This window comes from Lynx canadensis, chromosome B2 (assembly GCF_007474595.2).
Source record: "Lynx canadensis isolate LIC74 chromosome B2, mLynCan4.pri.v2, whole genome shotgun sequence".
Taxonomy (NCBI): domain Eukaryota; kingdom Metazoa; phylum Chordata; class Mammalia; order Carnivora; family Felidae; genus Lynx; species Lynx canadensis.
The window spans coordinates 54972092-54994586 of record NC_044307.1 but is presented as its reverse complement, the minus strand read 5'-3'; the positions used below and the strand labels follow the sequence as shown (position 1 = coordinate 54994586).

At 38.3% G+C, this 22495-nt stretch overlaps 1 protein-coding gene across 1 annotated transcript in view; it reads right to left on the bottom strand.

Moving 5' to 3' along the window:
- Positions 1-22495, bottom strand: part of PRIM2 (DNA primase subunit 2) — a 346574-nt gene that overhangs the window by 280852 nt on the left and 43227 nt on the right. The window lies entirely within an intron of this gene.

Below are 22495 nucleotides of genomic sequence, written 5' to 3'. Positions count from 1 at the left end.
TTTTTTTTTTTTTAAGTTTATTTTGAAAGAGAGACCAAGAGTGCATGCGAGAGGGGGAGGGGCAGAGAAAAAGAATCCCAAGCAGGCTCCACCCTGCCAGAGAGGAGCCTGACATGTGGCTTGAATCCATGACCAGTGAGATCATGACCTGAGCCAAAACCAAGAGTCAGATCTTAATCAACTGAGCCACCCAGGCACCTCTACTGTGCCAAATTCTGAGGACATATACCACAAAGGAACAACAGCAAAAAGAAAAAGTATTATACTAGGAAAGAAATTATAATAAAAACACAGGCTAATACAGACCAAAAAGAACCATAATCTTAATTCAAGAGTTATATTAATTTCTTAAACTATCTATTTGCAGGGGCGCCTGGGTCACTCAGCTGATTAAGCATCAGATTCTCAATTTTGGCTCAGGTCATGATCTCACAGTTCATGAGAAGATAGAGCCCTGGGTAGGGCTCTGTGTTAACAGCACAGAACCTGCTTGGGATTCTCTCTCTCCTCTCTCTCTCTGCTTCCCCCCTGTTCGCGCTCACGCACATGCTCTCTCTCAAAATAAACATACATTAAAAAAAAATACGTATTTGCATTTAAGAGTGGTTTATTTCTTTTTTTTTTTAATGTTTATTTTTGAGAGAGAGACAGACAGACAGACAGAGTGCCAGGGAGGAAGGGCAGAGAGAGAGGGAGACAAAGAATCCGAACTAAGCTCCAGGCTCTGAGCTGTGCACACAGCCTGATGTGAGGCTCAAACTCATAAACCATGAGATCATGACCTGAGCCAAAGTTGGACACTTAACCAACTGAGATACCCAGGTGCACCAGTTTAACTATTTCTCAATTTTCTTTTTTACCAAGTTAAGTTTTGTTAATGTTTATTTATTTTGAGAGAGACAGAGCATGCATGCAAGCAGCGGAGCAGCAAAGACAGAGATAGAGAATCCCAAGCAGGCTCCACGCTGTCAGTGTAGAGCCCAATGCTGGGGATCTCATGACCTGAGCTGAAATCAAGAGGATGCTTACCCAACTGAGCCACCTAGGCACCCCCTAAAAATTTTATTAAGTAATCTCCACACCCAACATGGGGCTCAAACTCACAATCCCAAGATCAAGAATCATGTGCTCAGGATGCCTGGGTGGCTCAGTCAGCTAAGCATCCAACTTCGGCTCAGGTCATGATATCACCGTTCACAGGTTCGAGCCCCATGTCAGGCTCTCTGCTGTCAGGACAGAGCCCACTTCAGAACCTCTGTCCCCCTCTCTCTGCCCCTCCCCTACTCGTTATCTCTTTCTCTCAAAATAAATATACTTCAAAAAAAGAAAAAAAAAAAGAACCGTGTGCTCTACGGACGGAGTCAGCCAGGTTCCCCTATTTCTCAATTTTCTAGCCATACACAACAACTTCAAACTTAAACTACCAGCTTTCCTAGGAACAACTATAGATCTACTAGCTCAGATCATTATGTCTTCAAAAAGGAAAACATTGATCTGACTGGATAAGAATTTCAAACTTCGAGAAAAAGAAAAGATCTGAAAATGAAGATAAAATATAAACAACAAACTGAAGGGAATATTTATATCATTTAACATCCAAGTTACTCTCAATAAACCCCTAGGTTATAAAGACATAAGTACAGTAATCTAAAAGCAAAACACAAACAATAATCATATAAATGACAAAAATAAAAGTAAATTAAAATTCCATTCATTTATAATTGTCCAGATGATCAGCCTTTGTATCTTTCCTGATCACTTTTACAGTGATCTACATTGGTTAAGATTGGTTAGGTTATACTACAGTTAAAGAATTTGAAATTTTTAATGGATCAACAAAAAATGGTATTTCTTGCTTTTCTGCATGTTCGTGAAGGGATGGTAGGAAGGCGCCAGCGGGAAGCAGGAACACTTCACTACCAGTGGTTCTCACCACACAATCAGATAGCTTATGGATGCTCCAATCTCCTGCATAATGACAAACTGGTTCTTTCTAAAAGTTATACAGGTCAACTCCACTCACATTTCATTGACAACAGCAAATCTTACAGGTGTGCAATGTCCAAAGGAGCAGGAAGTATAATTCTACTACTTGCCCAGAAAGAAGGAAACCAAATTTACTGGTGAACAGCACCAATGATTATTGCAATCCATTCGTCCAGTCACTAATTTACAGTTCACTCAACTTATGCTACAAAATACATTCAATCCTATCACAAGTGAAATAATCTAAAAGTTCTATTCAGTAATGGCATTAGTCTCAAAGTCCAGCATCTGTGGATGATGCTTGGTGGTCTCTGTATTAGAAAACGATAAAGCTTCTCATTTCAAAGATAAGGTATCTATCCTCTGCACGTGCGTGCACACACACACACACACACACACACACTTAATAAACAGTACTAGAACAGGGACAGAAAAACCATGGTAAACATTCCTATTTAGGACAGGGAAGAATGGGGAGGGGAGTCAATTAAAATAATAATGCCATATCAATTTTTACCTATTAAAAAGGCAAAAATTAAAAAGGCTTAGAAAACACAATGTCAGGACAATCTTTGTGTAGCACACTTTGACAATACGTATCAAAAAGCCTTAAAAAAAGCAGACCCTAACAATTTTACTTCCAGAATTAGTATGAAGTAAATTAACAGGACAAATACAAATAAAGGAATAATTTCTTTTCATCACAATATTATTTTAAAGTAAGAAAAAAAAATCTCAATGTCCAACAACAGGTATTTGGTTAAAGAAGTAGAACATGATGTTTCAGTAAAGCAGGCTTTATAATTCAGGTCAATCTCTCACAAAAATCAAAGAAAGAATACTGATAAAAATTTTAACAGCATCTTCTTTAAAGCACAGATTAATATTCATATATAAAGTCAGATTCAAATGAAAGTGGAGTATCTAACAAAAGATCCCCCTACTTAAATGCCATTAATGAAATCCCAAGCCTTGAATATGTTTTAAGGTGGTCCTTGGTTCAAATACTCCAGACACCTGGCAGAAACAGACTCAAATCCTCTCTGAAGGGAAACACATTCCAGCGTGCCTGAAACGATTCCTGCAAATACAGCTTCAAATACAATGTCAATCATATTGTCTTTTATAACAAGGTTGACAATAAAACATCTCTTCATGAGCAAAGAGAAAAAGACTCAAAGTATATAGATAATAACTATGTTAATATGTGTAAAGAAAAGACAAATATGACGATGGCTATATGAATGGGAAACTATAAAAAGTGATTTGCAAAAGAGAGAGATTCTAGAAACAGAAAAAAAAAACTCAGGACCAGAAATACAAATTCAGTGGAATCATAAAAAAAACCTCTTCAAGTTGTAGTGATTGTGGACTAGGTAGGTGATTCAGACCAATCCATCTGCATCAAAGTTCTCACAGGTTACTTGGGAACTGTCAGACTAACAGGTAAGCCTTGTCATGTAAAGCCCGCTTTAATATTTGCTAAATTCTGGGAAAGCAGCTTCATGGAGACCCTGCCAAAAGTGGTAACTATGCCCTACTCTCTAGCACACTGAAGGACTTAAGTGGGTATGAACCAGAAGTTTATCAGCCTTCATATGGAGTTGCAGCCAAGTATCCAATTATCTAGTGGGACAGGGACTTCAGATTTTGGATTTAAATTAAAATCATCCTGAACTAGCACTTCCTACAAGCCCATGAAAGAAACAAATGAAAATCCTTTGGAAGAAAGACAATCCTCCTCGGCCTCAATAAATATGGTCCTCCAAATAACTTCCCAAATAGTCTCTAGCACACAAAAAGAACAAAGTACACAAGGAAGTAAGACTCCACGAACAGGAACCAGATAGGTAAGACCAAAAGAGGGTAAGGACTGAAAAAGAATAAAATAGTCATTATTCACAGATTGTATGATTAGTATCCTTAGAAAATGCAGAAAAAGCCACAAATAATTAGACCTACTGAACTAATTAAACAAGATTTCTGGAGACAAGGTCAAATACAGAAAAACCAGTTGTATTTCTATATGTCAGCAGCCAAATTCAATAATGGAACTTTTTAAGGTTACTACTTACAAAAGGATTAAAACTATCAAGTACCTAGGAATAAATCTAACAAAAGACGTACAAGGCCCCCACAAAAAAAACAAAAACAAAAAAACTGTGATCTTACTCAGGGAAATTGGAGAAAACTAAAAATAACAGAGAGATATCCCATTTGTGCCAGAAGACCAAATATTGCAAATGTACCACTTCTCCTCAAATTGACCTATAAATTCAAAACACTCTCAAAATTAGAACAGTTTCTGCATCTCTATGTGTGAACATTTACAAGTTGGTTCTAAAGTGTATATGGAGGGGCACCTTGGGTGGCTCAGCTAGTTGAGCATCCAACTCTTGATACCAGCTTAGGTCATGACCACACAGTCGTGAGATCAAACCCCACACAGGGCTCCATGCTAAGTGTCAAGCCTGTTTAGGATTCCCTCTCTCCCTCCCTCTCTCTCTGCCCCTCCCCAGCACATGTGCACACCATGCTCCCTTTCTCTAATAAATAAATAAATAAATAAACATTAAAAAGAATTATGAAATGTATATGGACACACAAAGGCCCAAAAATAGCCAAGACAGAAAAAACGAAAAAAGATAACCACTCCAATGGAAAAATAAGCAAAAAACATGAATAGGCATTTAACAAATGAGAAAATTTAAAGGGTCAATAGTTCTATGAAAAGTTGTCCGATCTCCTTGGTCAATCAGGTAAGCACAAATTAAAACTACAGTGAAAAACTCCATGACCTAACACTATACAACCATTAGAATAGTTAACATAAAAAAAAAAAAAAATGTTGGTGAAGGTGTGGAGGAATCGGAACTCTCATAGATTGTTGGTGGAAATACAAATGGTGCAGCCACCTTGGAAAAAGATCCACCACTTGGTTATAAAACTAATGACAGCTGCCACTATGACTCAAAAATCTGACTCCCAGGTATCTACCCAGGAAAAGTGAAAACATATGACCACAAAAAGACTTATTTAATCCCACTTATATAAAGTTCTAGAACAGGCAAAACTTCATGTGGTAGAAAAAGATGTGAACAGTGGTTTGCCTTTTGGAGGGCAGGAACAGGGATTTTCTGGGAGGCTGCATGCAGAAACTTTTAGGGCTGACAGTTATGTTCTGTTATCTTGGGAAGTTTGAGTTGCACACGTTTATGCATCTGTCAGAACTCATGAATGGTGCACTTAAAATTTGTGCATTTCATTGTATGTAAGCTTTACCTTAAATAAAAAGAGAACTGTTAACAAACACTGAATTTCAGGATATGCAGGTGGGAATTGTAACCATTTCTGTAACTTACTTAGAAATGGACTCACTCTGAAACGGATAGATACAGGAATGGAAAATAAGTGATAAACAAGTACAGTAAAATGTAAATTGTAGAATCTAGATGGTGAGTACATATGGGTATTCACTATAAGATTCTTTCAACTTTTCTGTATTTTTGAATCTTCTCACATTACAATCTGGGGGGCAAAATAACACAATGAAGGTATTACTACTCACCAGAACTAAAATTAGGTTGGACAATACAGATGAATGTGTACAGCAATGAAATTCTTCAAAACCCACTGACAGCAGTACAAATTTGTATAAACATTTTATAAAATCTGGCATTATCTCATAAGTTGAAGGTAAACATATCCCATAACCTAGCAATTTTTCTCCTAACTATATATACTAGAGCAGAGATAAGCAAACTTTTTCTAGAAAAGGCCCAATAGTTAAAATTTTAGGCTTTGTAAGCCACAAGGTCTCTTTCACAAGTACACTGTTTGTCCTTATGGAAAGGAAACAGCCGTGTATAAATAAATGGATACAGTTGTGTTACAATAACACTGTATTTATGTACTCTGAAACTTATATTTCATATAATAATTTTTCTTTAATAAGAAATCCTGGGGCGCCTGGGTGGCGCAGTCGGTTGGGTGTCCGGCTTCAGCCAGGTCACAATCTCGCGGTCCCTGAGTTCGAGCCCCGCGTCAGGCTCTGGGCTGATGGCTCAGAGCCTGGAGCCTGTTTCCGATTCTGTGTCTCCCTCTCTCTCTGCCCCTCCCCCATTCATGCTCTGTCTCTCTCTGTCCCAAAAAAAATAAATAAACGTTGAAAAAAAAAAATTAAAAAAAAAAAAAAAGAAATCCTCTTTTACTTTTTCAACTCATTAAACATGTAAAAACCAACCTTCACTCACAGGCCACGCAGAAACAGCAGACAGGATTTGGCCCACAGGCCACATTTTGCTGAGCCCTACCCTAGAGCAATGGATTTCAAGCAGTACTATTCATGAGAAACACCTAAAAGGTTTGTTAAAATAGAAACTGCTGCACCCCGCTCCTACAGTTTGATTCATAATCTCTAGGGCAGATCCCAAAAATTATCTAACAAGTTCCCAAGTGATGAGAATGTTCCAGTTCTCAGACTACAGCCCTTTAAAGAAGCATACATACAAAGAAACATGAACAAGCACTTATCATATAATCATAAAGCAACATTATTCACAACAGCCAAAAATTAAAACCCCAAAATGCATCAAAAGCAGAATAAATAAATGTAATATATTTGTAGTATAGACTATGCAATAGCAAAAATAAACTTCACACACTATGCATAAATCTTAAAAACATATTAAGCAAAATAACCCAGATACAATATAAAACATAGCCCATTGCTCCATTTACATAAAGTTTTGTTTTAGTAAGAAAAATTATACTGTTTAGGGATGAACACTCAGGTGGTCAACTCAAGAGAAAAAAAGGTAAGGAAATGATTACCATAAAGTCAGACTTCAGTGGTTTCCTCTAAGAGAGAGAAGACAACTAGTTGAAGGAAAACACAGGAGGAACACAAGGATAAGTATGAAGAGTAAGAGTAACGCTTTATTCCTCACCTGGATGACAGACTAGTGTTCACTTAATAATAATCTACTGAACTGTACCTTTTTGTTTTATATATATTTTTCTGGATATGTGTTAAACTTCCTACTCTTTAAAATACTAAAAAGGAAAACAGAACTATACCATAATGAAATATTCTACACTTGGTAAAATTCTTCTTAAAATTATGACAACTTATGATTATTGTTATAGAAAAATATCCATGAAATACTGTTAGCTGAAAGTAAATTAATACAGTTAGGTGAGGACAAGTTAAAACAAACCTTTAAGAGATTCCATGCCAGTATTTGTGCCTAAGTTTATGTGTTGGGAGAAAGTTTAGACCAAAGTAAAACTGTCTAACTCTAGATAAAGGGATTACATATTATTTTTATTTTCCTCCTGAAGCTTGCACATATTTTAGTAAATTTATTCCTTACCCATTTCATGAATGTTATTATAATGGTGTTTTTTAATTCAATTTCTAAATGTTGAATGCTTTCTTACATATCCTTTTACTTTGGAAGAAATTGTTGACTAGCTTAAGTCCTATAAGTATGAGAGTGACACTACAGAATCACCACTTTGCCATGGCTAATGATTTCCATATTTATCCAAATCTGTTGAGTCTAAGACTATTGTTGCTTAACTACTAATATTAGTTAAGCTTTTCTTTCTCTGTGTTCCCTGAAAGGTAAAAATCAAGCATATTCTGAAAGCTACCTTAAAAGGAAATCTTAACCTGGAACAATGTTATGTTACAGAAATTAGGAAAAGAACACAGTCTAGCTGAAGTGAGGCTGGGCCCAAACCATACCCATTCAACCCACCATCACTCCATTCCTGCCCTTCCGTTGCCCATTTCTATAGAGCACAGGCAGAAAAAGCTCTACAAAATAGTTAATAGCACAAACCATACCATGAAGAGAATGCTGGCACTACAACTGAAACAGAATCACTGGCTGGTAGACAACTATCTCACCACCGTGTAATGGCTTAAAATGTCTGCTCACCAGCTGTTATATGAAAGCTGAAATAAAGTACAGAGGAGGTAGTTTAGGTGTGTCCACCCATAGATTATTAAAAAGCCAATGGAGGGTGAGGCCCATGCATACCATCTGCTAGTTACACTAATTTATACTATTTCATTTAATCATATCAACAACCCTACAAGGTTGATATTATCTTAATTTAATAGAAATAGAAATCAAATTGGATCTTCAACTAAAACCTGACACTGAAGTTCACAAGGCCACGCAAGCAGTCTCCAAATAAACAAGATGATGCTCTGCAAGAGAGTTGAACAAACATGTAACATCAAGAAAAAGTCGTTGATTAAAATCTTCACCTTAATTCCTTTTTCGTAATGAACAGGATAAAAATACCAACACTAGGGGCGCCTGAGTGGCTCAGTTAAGTGTTAAGTTAAATTGGTGAAGTGTCCGAATTCGGACCGGGTCATGATTTCACAGTTCGTGGGTTCGAGCATCGCATTGGGCTCTCTGCTGTTAACATGGAGCCCACTTCAGATTCTCTGTTTCCCTCTCCGTCTCCCCCATTCATGCTCTCTCAAAAATAAACAAACATTAAAAAAAAAATTTTTAAATACAGAAACCAAAAATGTAATATAACTAGATGTCATGGTAAGTGTTACAGGTAAAAATTTTAAAGGGTGTTAATAGCACAAATTGTATATAATCAGTACTCATTCTACAGTGTTTTAAGTTGAGGTTTAGCAATAGCAAGTATTTTCCTAAGAGCTAACACCAAATTATTCTGCTTCAGCATTTGTTTTATTTATGTCTCTGTTGACAGTATCTTCTCAACTTAATGGACTATTTACCTTTCCTTTGCATTCCATACAGGAAATCCTTCAAAACTCAAATGTGCAACCAGATACAAACTACAGAGAGCACCTGGACAAAGGGAGGTATATTTTAGACCAATTTTAGAGTCAAACTGTAATTCTCACACAGCAACTAATAAAATAAGAAACTGATTAGGGAGATAAAATGAAAGGAGAAGAAATCTTAATGTCTTTATGAAAGTTTTCATTATTTTTAAGTGAATTTCCAACTGGAAATATAAAAGATAAAATAAAAATGTATTTTGAATTTGCTCAATGAACACTTACTTGAATTTAAATAAAATTCTAATATACATGTCTGTTCTCCCCACTATTGATGAAGATAATCATAACTGACTGTGTATACTGTTTTTTGCCCCAAAAAGTGTGATGAATCAGCCTAAAAAACTGAAGTTCAAGTATGTTAGTTAATCCACAATGGCTCTTTTATGATCACTTACAAAGAAATAGGTATCTATGAACGTATAGATGTTTCTCCTAATATTTTGGGTTCTAACTAAACAAATCCAACAGCAATATATAATGCTAATACTTCTCCAGGGTAATACAGTATCTCCCTTTCCCCTAAACTCAGCTCAAATATTTTCATTAACAATACCACAGGTGTTTGTAAGCAATTAATTGCTTACCTAGTAAATATCAGGGAAGCAGTGAAAGCACACATCACTTATGCAACATAGTAAGTTACAAGACTTTACTTGTGCAAATAGTCTTTTTTTTTTTTTTATGTTTTTATTTATTTTTGAGACCGAGACAGAGCATGAGTAGGGGAGGGGCAGAGAGAGAGGGAGACACAGAATTTGAAGCAGGCTCCAGGCTCTGAGCTGTCAGCACAGAGCCCAACACGGGGCTTCAACTCACAGACTGTGAGATCATGACCTGAGCTAAAGTTGGATGCTTAACTGACTGAGCCACCCAGGTGCCCCTATAGTCTTTTGCCTTAGCAACAGAGTCAAGACTAAATTATTCTTTTAATTCAAAAATTTCTGAATAAAAACTAGAGTATTAAAGAATGTAATTAAAGGAACGCCTGGCTGGCTCTGTCAGTAGAACATGCTACTTTTGATCCTGGGGTCATGAGTTCAAGCCCCACACTGGGTATAAAGCTTATCAAAAAAAAAAAAAAAAAAAAAAGAATGTAGTAAGATTTTCTTTCATTGAAATGTTACCCTCCTCCAAAAGATAGGGAAAAAAATGCCTACTCTTGCTTAGATTAGAAATAATGAAAAAATTCTAAGGAATTCAATATGTTTCTAAATCATTCACCCAAAGAAACCAGGTGCATTCTAAATAACATATGTTCTATCTAAAATTCATGTCATTGCTTGTGTTATAGCCTTTCGGTAAATACTGTTTTTCCTTGGTGAATTAAAAAGTTCATCCATTTGTCACACACATTCTATATTTTCATTTATCAGTTTAGTTATAACCAAAATATAAACGGCCAAAGTAAGAAAATTCTCATCAGAAAACACAGGATGCTTTTACAAAACTTTATTAATTAGTATAAACTGCTACAGACTTGATTATTTCAAATATCTAAAATAACTTTGAGTATTCTCTTCTGTTTTCTGTCTAAAAACTACAGGTAAAATATGAGCATATTTCATATTCTCAGACTCCCTCAATGAAGTTACCTACTACATGCCTAGAAAATACCCTCTAAAACATCAAGACAAGATTAAATGGCTTCCTGCTTCTACAAAGAATCTCACGTAACAAAATAAAAACAGACACAGTGGAACAATTATAAAAGCAGAGTAACAGAGTGGAAAGTATATAGTTTTTAAATGCAGAACCCTGAGTTCACATCTTAAGTTATAACCTCTTTGCACCTCAGTTTCTTCATCAGTAAAATTAAGAAAGTAATACGTATTTTACATAGCTTTTAAGTAAAATAAAGTATGGAAAGTGCCTCAAACAGGCATCGCCAATAGCATGACCTTAATACATGGTAAATATTTATTATTAATATCACTAATGTTTACAGATTACATTTTGATTAGTTTCTGTTTTCCAGGCATAAATTGAAATGTTTGGGGCAACTAACCTAGTTTCTGTACACTTGTCATTTTATTAAACACAGGACTGATCTCTGGGGGGTACTCAAAATAACTAATAAAGATCACTGCAACATCTTACAATCAAGGTGTATCACACTTCACAAAATAAACATCTTCCTGAAAAGAAGTATATAAACAAATTGCTCTAAATGAAATCACATTTCCATAGTAACTGACATTACTATTCTACAGATGCTCAACCTTTACTCTGATTAATTTTCAATTAGCAAAGACCCTAAACATTTGAGCTCTGAAGTTCTTTTGTTTCCACCACGACTCACAATTCCCCACATCTCAATCCCTGTTATCCAGACACACCCACCAAATAGTACCTCAATGTTTCAAATGGCATATGGTATAATGGTATAAATCTTTTTGTCAAACAGAAATTACTGGGCTTTAACAGTTTTGATAAAGCTGCATTTCTACACTTTATAATTAAACTGTTACAATTACATTGCTTTACATGCTGCTTTACTAACAATATTAAGTACTTGGGCTTTATGTTCTTTTTCTTTTTGATGTTCTCCATCAAACCAGGAACTGGGAGAGCAGCTTCACTCTGCCAGCTCTCCTAAAAAGAGATTAAAAGTGAGCTCTGGTGAGGCAAACGTTCCACAGAATAACAAGTTAGAAGCTATCTGTGTAGACTGTATTGCTATTCACCCTGTGCAGAGTCTCGCACTAAGAGAGGGTTGTATGTCCCCTACCTGCTGGACTCCTACAATGCCATGTGACTTGCTTTGGCCAGTGAAATCTAAGTGACATGTGTGTCACACTCCAGCAAAAACTTCATAAGCACATTATTTACCCAATTCTCTCCTCCCTCTGCCACAGCAACTGGTGAAATTTCAGATAACGCCTGCTCAACCAGTTTGAGTGCCAGCATCTATATGACACAGAGCAGGGCTAAAGATGGACCACACAATACATAAAACATGAATGAGAAACAAACCTTTTTGATAGTCAACTGAAATTTAGGGCTCATTTGTTAACACTGCATAACCTATCCAGACTGGCAGAGTGATCTCCATGCTCTTTGGATCCCACATTTTCACAAACAAAGTATCTTGAGCACACACTTTCTTCCACTACGTGTATTTTTACAAATTACATACATGTATTACTATGTATTATGTACTTAAAACATGCCTCCATCCCCTCAAAACTGTAAAGGGAAATTCAAACTATATAAGGCATATTATTTATTTCCTTCCCACACTCCCAAATGATCAACTTTAGCACATCACTTTGGAATCACTAGTCTATTACAAAGGCCTCTTAAGTAAAGATATAAACAAGGCTTCCCAGAGATTTCATCTATAAACTTCACATCAACAATATTCAATTCTGTTTATAAATAATTTTGGTCAGAAGACTTCTACTTGAATCCACACAGCTTTCTCTCTCTCAGACCCTGGTCCCTAAATAAGGCTGTATATTAGATCTGCGGCAGAGCTTTTCAAAATTACAGATTCCTGGTGGCTCCCAGACCTACAGAAGTATATATTTTTTTAAAGGTCCATTAGTGATTTTGATACATATCACCAGTCTAAAGAGTAAATCCCAGCGAAAGAATTCTCTTTTTTAAGATTTTACTTTACTTTTTTTTTTTTTTTTTTTTTTTTTTTTTTTTTTTTTTTTTTTTTTTTTTTTTTTTGAGAGACACAGTGTGAGCTGGGGAAGGGTCAGAGAGAGAGGAAGACACAGAATCCAAAGGAGGCTCCAGACTCTGAGCTGTCAGCACAGAGCCCAAAGCGAGACTCAAATTCACAAGCCATGAGACCATGACACCAGCCAAAGTCAGATGCTCAACTGACTGAGCCACCCAGGTGCCCCTAAGATTTTATTTTTAAGTCATCTCTACAACCAATGTGGGGATCAAATTTTCAACCCCAAGATCAAGAATTACATGCTCCACAGACTGAGCCAGCCAGGCGCCCCAAGAATCCTCTTTTCTAAAATAAATTTATCACATTCTGGAAATATCACCATCAATTCTAAATTTGATTTTTTACATATAATTCTTTCTAAAAACATTGAGGACCTACTATGTACCAAGCACTATTTACAGAAGATGAGATCCAGCTGTAAACAGCAAAACAAAACAGAACTGCACTCATGAAGCTTATATTTTAATGAGACAGACAATACACAATAAACAAACTATCAGGCAGCAATCTAGGATGAAAATAAAACAAAAGAAAAGTGCTATGAATGGATTTATACTCTGTGTTGTGTGGTCTCTCTAAAGAAGTGACATTTAAAGGGAAATCTGAATGTAAAGCAGTCAGTCACGCAAAACCTATGGCAAGAGCATCTCAACCAAAGAAAAGAGCTGGTGCAAAGGTCCTAAAAGGTCCTTTTTTTCAGGGGGGGAAAGGGCTAGCAGGTTGAAGCAAGAGCAAGAGGCTGATGGAGAGCAGTGGCAGGCAGGGGTGTTGAGAGGCAGACAGCTAACCCTCAGACCTGGTTGAGATAGAGTTTTATACTATGAATGGTACATTAAACTGAGGTTTTAGGGAGAGGAAAGTTAAGATCTGATTGTTTACACTGTGGTTTTGAAAAGGCCATTATTGTGCTGAAAAGAGAAGGTAAGGTAAGAGGGATTGAACTGGAAGAAAGGTAGAAAAAAACAAATAGATTTGGAATATATTTTGGAGTAGCACAGATGGATGGATTGTAAGAGAAGGGGATGAAGAAAAAGCCTCCTAGGTTTGGAGCTTTAGCCATTGGGCAGACAGTGATGCCATTTACTGATGGGTTTTTCTTGACCCTCATTATCCACTGTTACTTATATTTTACTCCAATACAGATGTGTCATATGTGTCTTGTTGCAGGTCACCTCAAATCCTTTGTGGAAAGGAGCAGGACATCAATAAATGTAAATAAATGATTTAAAGTATTAGTTTTTCTTAAAATGAAACATACCTGTACTAGCAGGTAAAAAGACATGTCAAAAATTCCAATATTAAAACTACAATTAGGGGTGCCTGTGTGGTTCAGTTGGTTAAGCGCCCGACTTCGGCTCAGGTCATGATCTCGCAGTTTATGAGTTTCAGCCCCACATCAGGCTCCATGCTGATAGCTCAGAGCCTGGAGCCTGCTTCAGATTCTGTGTCTCCCTGTCTCTCTGCCCCTCCCTTGCTTGCACTCTGTCTCTCAAAAATAAAGAAAACATTAAAAAATTTTTAAAACATCTAAAATTAAAAACTACAATTATTAATGAAAAGACTGTTTAAAATATACAATGCTTAATGAAACAATTACAAATCATTTCTTATACAAGGAAATAAAAAATCTGTGGATGAAACAAATACCAAAGGCAAATATCCTGATTTTTAATACTGCTATCACTGTTCCTAATAAATGCAGTTCTATATTGGTACTAAGTATTGTGATCTATAAAGGGCACTTTGTTTCTCAAATGCACTGTGACCTATTAATTAATATTACTGTGGGGATTAATGGCTGCAAATTTTTTGACCCTTCACCCATTAAGAGCTGAGATCTATTTGTCTTCCTTTTAATCTGGACTGGACTGTGACTGCTTTGACCAACACAGTACGGCACAAGTGATGCCAGTCTCTCACACCTGATCTTGAGAAGACTGACAGCTTCTGCCCTAGGTCACCAAAGCAGTCTAACCTCCTCGCTTTCAGGATCACATGGAGAGGATCCCAGCAGAGTTCAGCATACTAGAAGTTCTCAACTCAGTGAGAGCATGTAAGTGAAGCCATCTTGGACATCCTACACCAGACTAGTTGCCAACCGAGTAACCTCAAACGAGACCATGGGGAGCAGGAAAATCACCCTGTTGAGAGCCCAATATGAATCCCTAACGATCAGAATTGTGAGATATGGTTTAAGTTTTAAGATTTGGTTTTAGTTTTCAGTTTTGATATCAGATTTTAGAATTGTTACTTAGATTTGGGCTTAAGTTGTTACATAGTAATAAATAACCAGAACATTTTCAACCTAAAATAATAGTTAAAAACATTTTTTTCTATTTACAATCCAATTCTTTTTTTTTTTTTAATTTTTTTTTTTTAACGTTTATTTATTTTTGAGACAGACAGAGCATGAACGGGGGAGGGGCAGAGAGAGAGGGAGACACAGAATCGGAAACAGGCTCCAGGCTCTGAGCCATCAGCCCAGAGCCCGACGCGGGGCTGGAACTCACGGACCACAAGATCGTGACCTGGCTGAAGTCGGACGCTTAACCGACTGAGCCACCCAGGCGCCCCCAATTCTTTTTTTAATACGTTATTTTTTAGGAATCTCTACAGCCAATGTGAGGCTCGAACTCAAGACCCCAAAATCAAGAGTCACACACTCTTCTGACTGAGCCAGCCAGGAGACCCTATAATCCAATTCTTAAAATATATTTTCTACATTTAAATGTACAAAAGAGAGCCATATAATAGGAAAAAATGAAAAATAAATCGCTAATAATTACTAAGTTTTTAGGAAAGAGGAAAAACAGCAAATAAAAAAGGAAATAATTATCACTGTGCTGCTGTGTTAATTAACTAAAATTGATAGCATAGTATATCACTTACAAATTCTTTGCCATTTATAATCATTCAAAACATTCAGTTAGAAAACAAACAATAGTTTAATATCCTGAGATTCTAATTAGTATGTTGATGTCTCAGTAATTCTGCCAAGCTGATCAATGGAAAAAATCGTCTGGTTACTTTATTACTGTTTTTTTTTTTTTTTGGATGGCATAGGCACATTTGAATAAACTAAAATTTATACTAGAGAGAAAAGATTAATTACTTATACTTAAGCCCATTTCTTCTCTTCTACAAGAAAACAAATCTTTTTTTTTTTTCTCCAAAAAAACTGGGTAATTTATACAAGAGTTCTTAAAAGTCTCCTAAGTAAATCAAAACAGCAGTAATTTCTAAGCTGGGCATGATAGGACCAGAACCTTACAACCTGCCAGGATGCATCAGATACACATTCTATCCTATCCCACAAACATTTCTTCAGCCTCTTCTGTGAGCCAGGCACAGTGCCAAGAGATAACACAAATAAAAGATGCTACCTTATATATTAACTGTATTATTTAACCATAGCATGACCTTATAAAAGAAGTTGACTCTGCTAACAATTAAATCTGAAAGCAGCAGCCACTCACAAGAGGAAAAAAGCCTGGCTTCCAGGATGCAATGGAAGAAGAGCAAAAGGTCTGTGAGGGCCTGAATGTCCACAAGGTCTGATACTTAGCCTTGCTTACTACAGGAGTTAGAAATGGTCAGAGTGAAAGCAAGCACACTCATTAAAGTGGAAAAGACGCGACAACATGATCCATCCCAGGAACCTAATTTCAGAACCCACCTCCAAGACTGTTTGCTCAAACAACTGTAGATAAATTGAGTGCAAAGAACAAAAATCCATAACATAGCAGATCTCTAACAGAACCAAACAGAACCTCTAGAAATTATAGTAGACAAAATTTAAAACCCAATGGTAGCAGAACTGACAAAACAGAAGACAGAAAAAAAAAACCTGGGAAATGGTTCAAGAGGAACAAACCATAAATCAACAGATAAAGAATAAAAAAGGAAAACACAAATTTGAGAATAAGATGTGAAGGACTAAAAAGATCTAAAATACATTTGCAATTCCAGGAGAGGAGAAAGAATTAGGACAAGACAACCAATGTACAGATTCAAGAAGCCTCATGAAACTCAAGACAACATATAAAAAGAATCCCACTATGGGGTGCCCAACTGGTGCAGTTAAGCATCAGACTCTTGATCTCAGCTCAGGTCATCACCTCACAGTTTGTGAGTTCGAATCCAGCTCTATGCTGATAGTGTGGAACCTGCTTGGGATTCTGTCTCTCCTTCTCTCTGCCCCTCCCTGGCTTGTTCGTCTTCTCAATCCCTCTCTCTCCCTCTCCCAATCTCTCTCTCTCTCTCTCTTTCTCTCTCTCTCTCAAAATAAATAAACTTAAAAAAAAATGTGTTTAAATAATCCCACTACCAGACAAACAGAATGTTTAAATCAAGCAGAAGCTGGGGCTCCTGGGTGGCTCAGTAGGCTAAGCATCCAACTTTGGCTCAGGTCATGATCTCACAGTTAGCGAGTCTCTGCTGTCAGCACAGAGTCTGCTTCAGATCCTCTGTCCCCTCCCCTACTCGCTGCCCCTCCCCTACTCTCTCTCAAAAATAAACATTAAAAATAAAAGAGAAGTGATCCAAAGTATCTTTTTATTTTTGGGAGAGACAGAGACAGTGTCAGTGGGGAGGGGCAGAGAGACAGGGAAAGAGAATCCACAGCAGGCTCTGAGTTATCAGCACAGTGCCCAATGAGGGGCTCAAACTCATGAAACTGTGAAATCATGACCTGAGCAGAAACCAAGAATCGGACACCTAACCAACTGAGCCACCCAGGCTCCCTGGGAACCAAAGTATTTTAAAAGGAGACAACTAGCAGTATGGCTTTTTTTTTTTTTTTTTTTTTTTTTTTTTAACTTCAAAGATTGGATTTGGAGAAAACGAACCAAAAAAACCCACAACTCAAAGCATGGGATTTTACATTTCAAGACAATCTCTCATGTATTAAATCTACAGATTATAAATCATTTTCATAGAAGATAATTAGTATAGATTTTATAACTATTAAGGAGCAGGAAGGACATAATCCTTGTTTCTGTTTTAACAGGGGAATAGGAGAGGGGAGTAGGAAAAAAAACAGCTTTTATTGGATGTAACTATTTGGAAGGAATAGACCTAAAGAGGGCCCTACCTTTTTATCATCTACAGCAAAAGTTTTTTTTTAAGAGGAAAAAAAAAAAAAAAAAAGCCTTTCAGAGGCACCTGGATGGCTCAGTCAGTTGAGCATCTACTTGGGCTTAGGTTATGATTTCATGGTTCATGAGTTCAAGCCCCAAATCAGGATTGTTGCTGTCAGTGCAGAGCCTGCTTCAGATCCTCTGTCCCCCTCTCTCTCTGCCCCTTCCCCACTTTCTGTCCCTTTATCTCTCTCAAAAATAAATAAAAAGCATTTTTTAACTTTAAAAAATAAAGAAAGAAAAAACTGTTTTAATCCCTTTCAGCCTTGGGTATCTCTGTCTAAAACTCACTTCCTGGCTACTGGCCAATCCAAGCCAATTATTTAAAGGTAATTTACTTGGGGCGCCTGGGTGGCGCAGTCGGTTAAGCGTCCGACTTCAGCCAGGTCACGATCTCGCGGTCCATGAGTTCGAGCCCCGCGTCAGGCTCTGGGCTGATGGCTCAGAGCCTGGAGCCTGTTTCCGATTCTGTGTCTCCCTCTCTCTCTGCCCCTCCCCCGTTCATGCTCTGTCTCTCTCTGTCCCAAAAATAAATAAACGTTGAAAAAAAAAAAATTTTTTAAAAAAATAAAGGTAATTTACTAGTACACGATTCATTATTCCCACCACTGCAACATTCATAAACCAACATGTCTACATGGCCACACAGGGTCTAAACTAGGACTGATGAAAGGGCTTGCAAATAAGAGACCAAGGTGTCACTTCTCTGCTGGTACCACTATCACCCATAAGGATACATCTACTGGGCTGACAATACAAAGGTGCACATAAAAGCAGGCAACCTAAGCTACTGTGTTGCAGGAGAAACCAACACCTTGTTAAACTGCTCTCTCCATTATCATTTATTCTCTAAAGTTAAAAAAAAAAAAGCTTTAAAAAGCTTAAAATAAGAATTAAAAAAAAGCTAAAAAAAAGCTAAAACACACACACATACACACACACACACACACACACACACACACACACACACACACACACACACACTGGTTGAGGCCCCATTATAAATCCAAACATTGGTGTAGGATTTCAGTAGCAAGAAGAAATCTTGTAAAAACATAAACAAAAGACCCAATCGTGGTCGTAAAAATGGCTCACAAAATTTTTTATTTACTTATTTTTTTTAATTTTGAGACAGAGACAGAGAGAGAGAACAAGCAGGGGAGAGGGGCAGAGGGAGGGAGACAGAGAATTTCATACAGGCTCCCATGCTCAGTGCAGAGCCAGTTCCAATCCCGTGACCCTGGGATCATGACCTGAGCTGAAATCAGGAATAGGACGCTCAACCAACTCAGCTACCCAGGCATCCCAAGAATGGCTCGCATTGTAACTGTCCCTCTTTATCCACCCTCACTCACCACCTAAGACCACTAATTCTAGAGTTTTCAAGGTATAAAAGGGGTCGAAAACGGAGGGAAGGAATGAGAGTCAAAAGACATGAAAACACCAAGATTTGCTTGAGAGAAACAGTGATTCCTCATTTGCTTCTGGTCCCTGGGGCTGATAGAGAATGCCCAGATCAAATATGTGATTTAAATAGAAGCTCCTCAAGGTGCCTGGATGGCTCAATCAGTTAAGAGTCCAACTCTTCATTTCAGCTCGGGTCATTATCTCACAGTTTGTGAAATCAAGCCCCCCATCAGGCTCGGTGCTGACAGTGTGGAGCCTGCTTGGGATTCTCTCTTTCCCTCTCTCTCAGCCTCTTCCCCTCTCATGCTCTCTCATATCTAGATAGATAGATAGATAGATAGATAGAAAAGAAAGAAAAGAAAGAAAAGAAAGGAAAGAAAGGAAAGAAAGGAAAGAAAGGAAGAAAGGAAGAAAGGAAGAAAGGAAGAAAGAAAGAAAGAAAGAAAGAAAGAAAGAAAGAGGCTGCTTTGTGGTAGGTAACAGTAAAGAGTAGCATGAGGGAGATATTTCAGCCAACATGGCTGAGAAGTAGGGGGAATCCTTACTTAACTGTAGAAGCCAAAGGACTTTGAACACCAAAGCCTGGGAGGAAAAGAGACTGAATCTACTACGAAGAAAATGGGAAAGTTGGAAAAAAGATGAGTGAGTAACTGCGAACTGGGGGAGATTAAAAAAAAAAAAAAAAAAAAAAAAAAGGCCTCGCGGCATGGAGGGGAGGAACCCCCTTCTGCGGAAAGACAAAGGGCAGAGAAAAAACGGCTAGGGGAGTGCAGGACCATAGCTGGACAGGAGAAAGACCTCAGACTGAGACTGAGAGGGATCTGATCTCTAACTGTGGGGCTTTCTTCGGACTGGAGCCGGCTCCCTGTTCGCGCATTTGGGGAGGGGAGGAGAGGAGCCAGCCTTGGGTGCAGTGGTAGGTCAGGGGCTCATTCCGCAGCTGGATAAAGTGATTCCCTCCCTGGAGGGCTGCGCGATAGCACGGAACCTGCCTGCGTCTGCCACCCCCGGGGCACAGTGGCTGGGCTGAGGGCTCAGTCTGCAAGAGGAAAAGCCTGCCCTTTCCCTGAAGTACTGTGGGAAAAGACAAAGCCTGCCTGCATCCGCCACCCCGGGGGACTCGAGATGGCTAGGGCAGCAGCTCTCAGTCCACAATAGAAGGCTGTCCTCCCTGAAATGCGGCAGCACAAAGCCAGCCGGAACCACATATCCCGTGGCATGGAGAGGCGCTTCCCCAGTGCCAGAGCACACGGAGCGGGACTTTGAATCCCAGCCAAGCGCAGGGTTAGGGGAACTGACGGAGAGAGAAGGGTCCGCCCCATCTGCACCCGTGGCACAGTGAGGACGACTCCAACTGAGTCCACTGGGTCCAGCTCCATGGAGAAGAGACTGGAAAATCACCATTCCCACCGCACCCTCACCACCCAACCATCAAGGCAGGGCCTCAGGGATCACTCCCGGGGCCCATAGTGGAGGACGGTCCAGAAAATGCCAAACCACACACTTTTGCACTGGGCAACTGCATATCCACCAGAGTGGCACAGACCCGGCAGACAGCTCCTGCAGCCAAGCGATGCAGCATTGCCTGGATTAACTCTAGGTCAATTCTGCATAAATAGATATATTCTCCCTCCCCCCTTTTCTCCTTCTTATCTCTTCCCTCCCCTAGGCTGGTTACTCTGGTTATTGGTCTGTCTAAACAGGCATATTGAATCCATTGTCTTGATACATGTTCTACACCTCCGTCTTTACACTCCTTTCTCTCTCTGGAATAATCAAGCCATATAGTTTCTCTGTCTGGGTAACATTATCTTCGTTTCGTTTTCCCCACCTCCTTCTTTATTTTCCTTTCTCTCTCTCTCTCTCTCTGGATTAAGCCTTTTAGTTTCTCTGCCTAATCAATGCTTACTTTTTCTCCCCCCACCCCACTCCTGTCATTTCTCTTCAATGTAATGAACAGAAAAAATATGCAGCCAAGAATCCTTTACCCAGCAAGTCTGTCATTCAGAATAGAAGAAGAGATAAAGGTTTTTCCAAACAAACAAAAACTGAAGGAATTCATCACCACTAAACCAGCCCTACAACAGATCCTAAGGGGGACTCTGTGAGTGAAATGTTGCAAGGACCACAAAATACCAGAGACACCATTACAAGCATGAAACTGTAACAGACATTACAATGACTCTAAACCCATATCTCTGAATAATAATACTGAATGTAAATGGACTAAATGCTCCAACCCAAAGACACAGGGTATCAGAATGGATAAAAAAAAAAACAAAACCCATCTATTTGCTGTCTACAAGAGACTCATTTTAGACCTGATGATATCTTCAGATTGAAAGTGAGGGGATGGAGAACTATCTATCATGCTACTGGAAGTCAAAAGAAAGCTGGAGTAGTGATATTTATATCAGACAAATTAGACTTTAAATTAAAGGCTATAACAAGAAATGAAGAAGGGTGTTATATAATGATTACAGGGTCTATCTATCAGGAAGAGCTAACAATTACAAATGTCTACGCACCGAATACAGACGCCCCCAAATATATAAAACAATTAATCACAAATATAAGCAACCTTATTGATAAGAACGTGGTAACTGCAGGGGACTTTAACACCCCACTCACAACAATGGATAGATCATCTAGACACATAGTCAATAAAGAAACAAGGGCCCTGAATGATACATTGGATCAGATGGACCTGACAGATATATTTAGAACTCTGCATCCCAAAGCAACAGAATATACTTTCTTCTCGAGTGCACATGGAACATTCTCCAAGATAGATCACATACTGGGTCACAAAACAGCCCTTCATAAGTATACAAGAATTGAAATCATACCATGCACACTTTCAGACGACAATGCATGAAACTTGAAATCAACCACAGGAAAAAGTCTGGAAATGCTCCAAAAGCATGGAGGTTAAAGAACACCCTACTAAAGAATGAATGGGTCAACCAGGCAATTAGAGAAAAAATTAAAAAATATATGGAAACAAACGAAAATGAAAACACAACAATCCAAACGCTTTGGGATGCAGTGAAGGCAGTCCTGAGAGGAAAATACATTGCAATCCAGGCCTATCTCAAGAAACAAGAAAAATCCCAAATACAAAATCTAACAGCACACCTAAAGGAAATAGAAGCAGAACAGCAAAGACACCCCAAACCCAGCAGAAGAAGAGAAATAATAAAGATCAGAGTAGAAATAAACAATATAGAATATAAACAAACAGTAGAGCAGATCAATGAAACCAAGAGTTGTTTTTTTTTTTTTTTAATTTTTTTTTTCAACGTTTATTTATTTTTGGGACAGAGAGAGACAGAGCATGAACGGGCGAGGGGCAGAGAGAGAGGGAGACACAGAATCGGAAACAGGCTCCAGGCTCTGAGCCATCAGCCCAGAGCCTGACGCGGG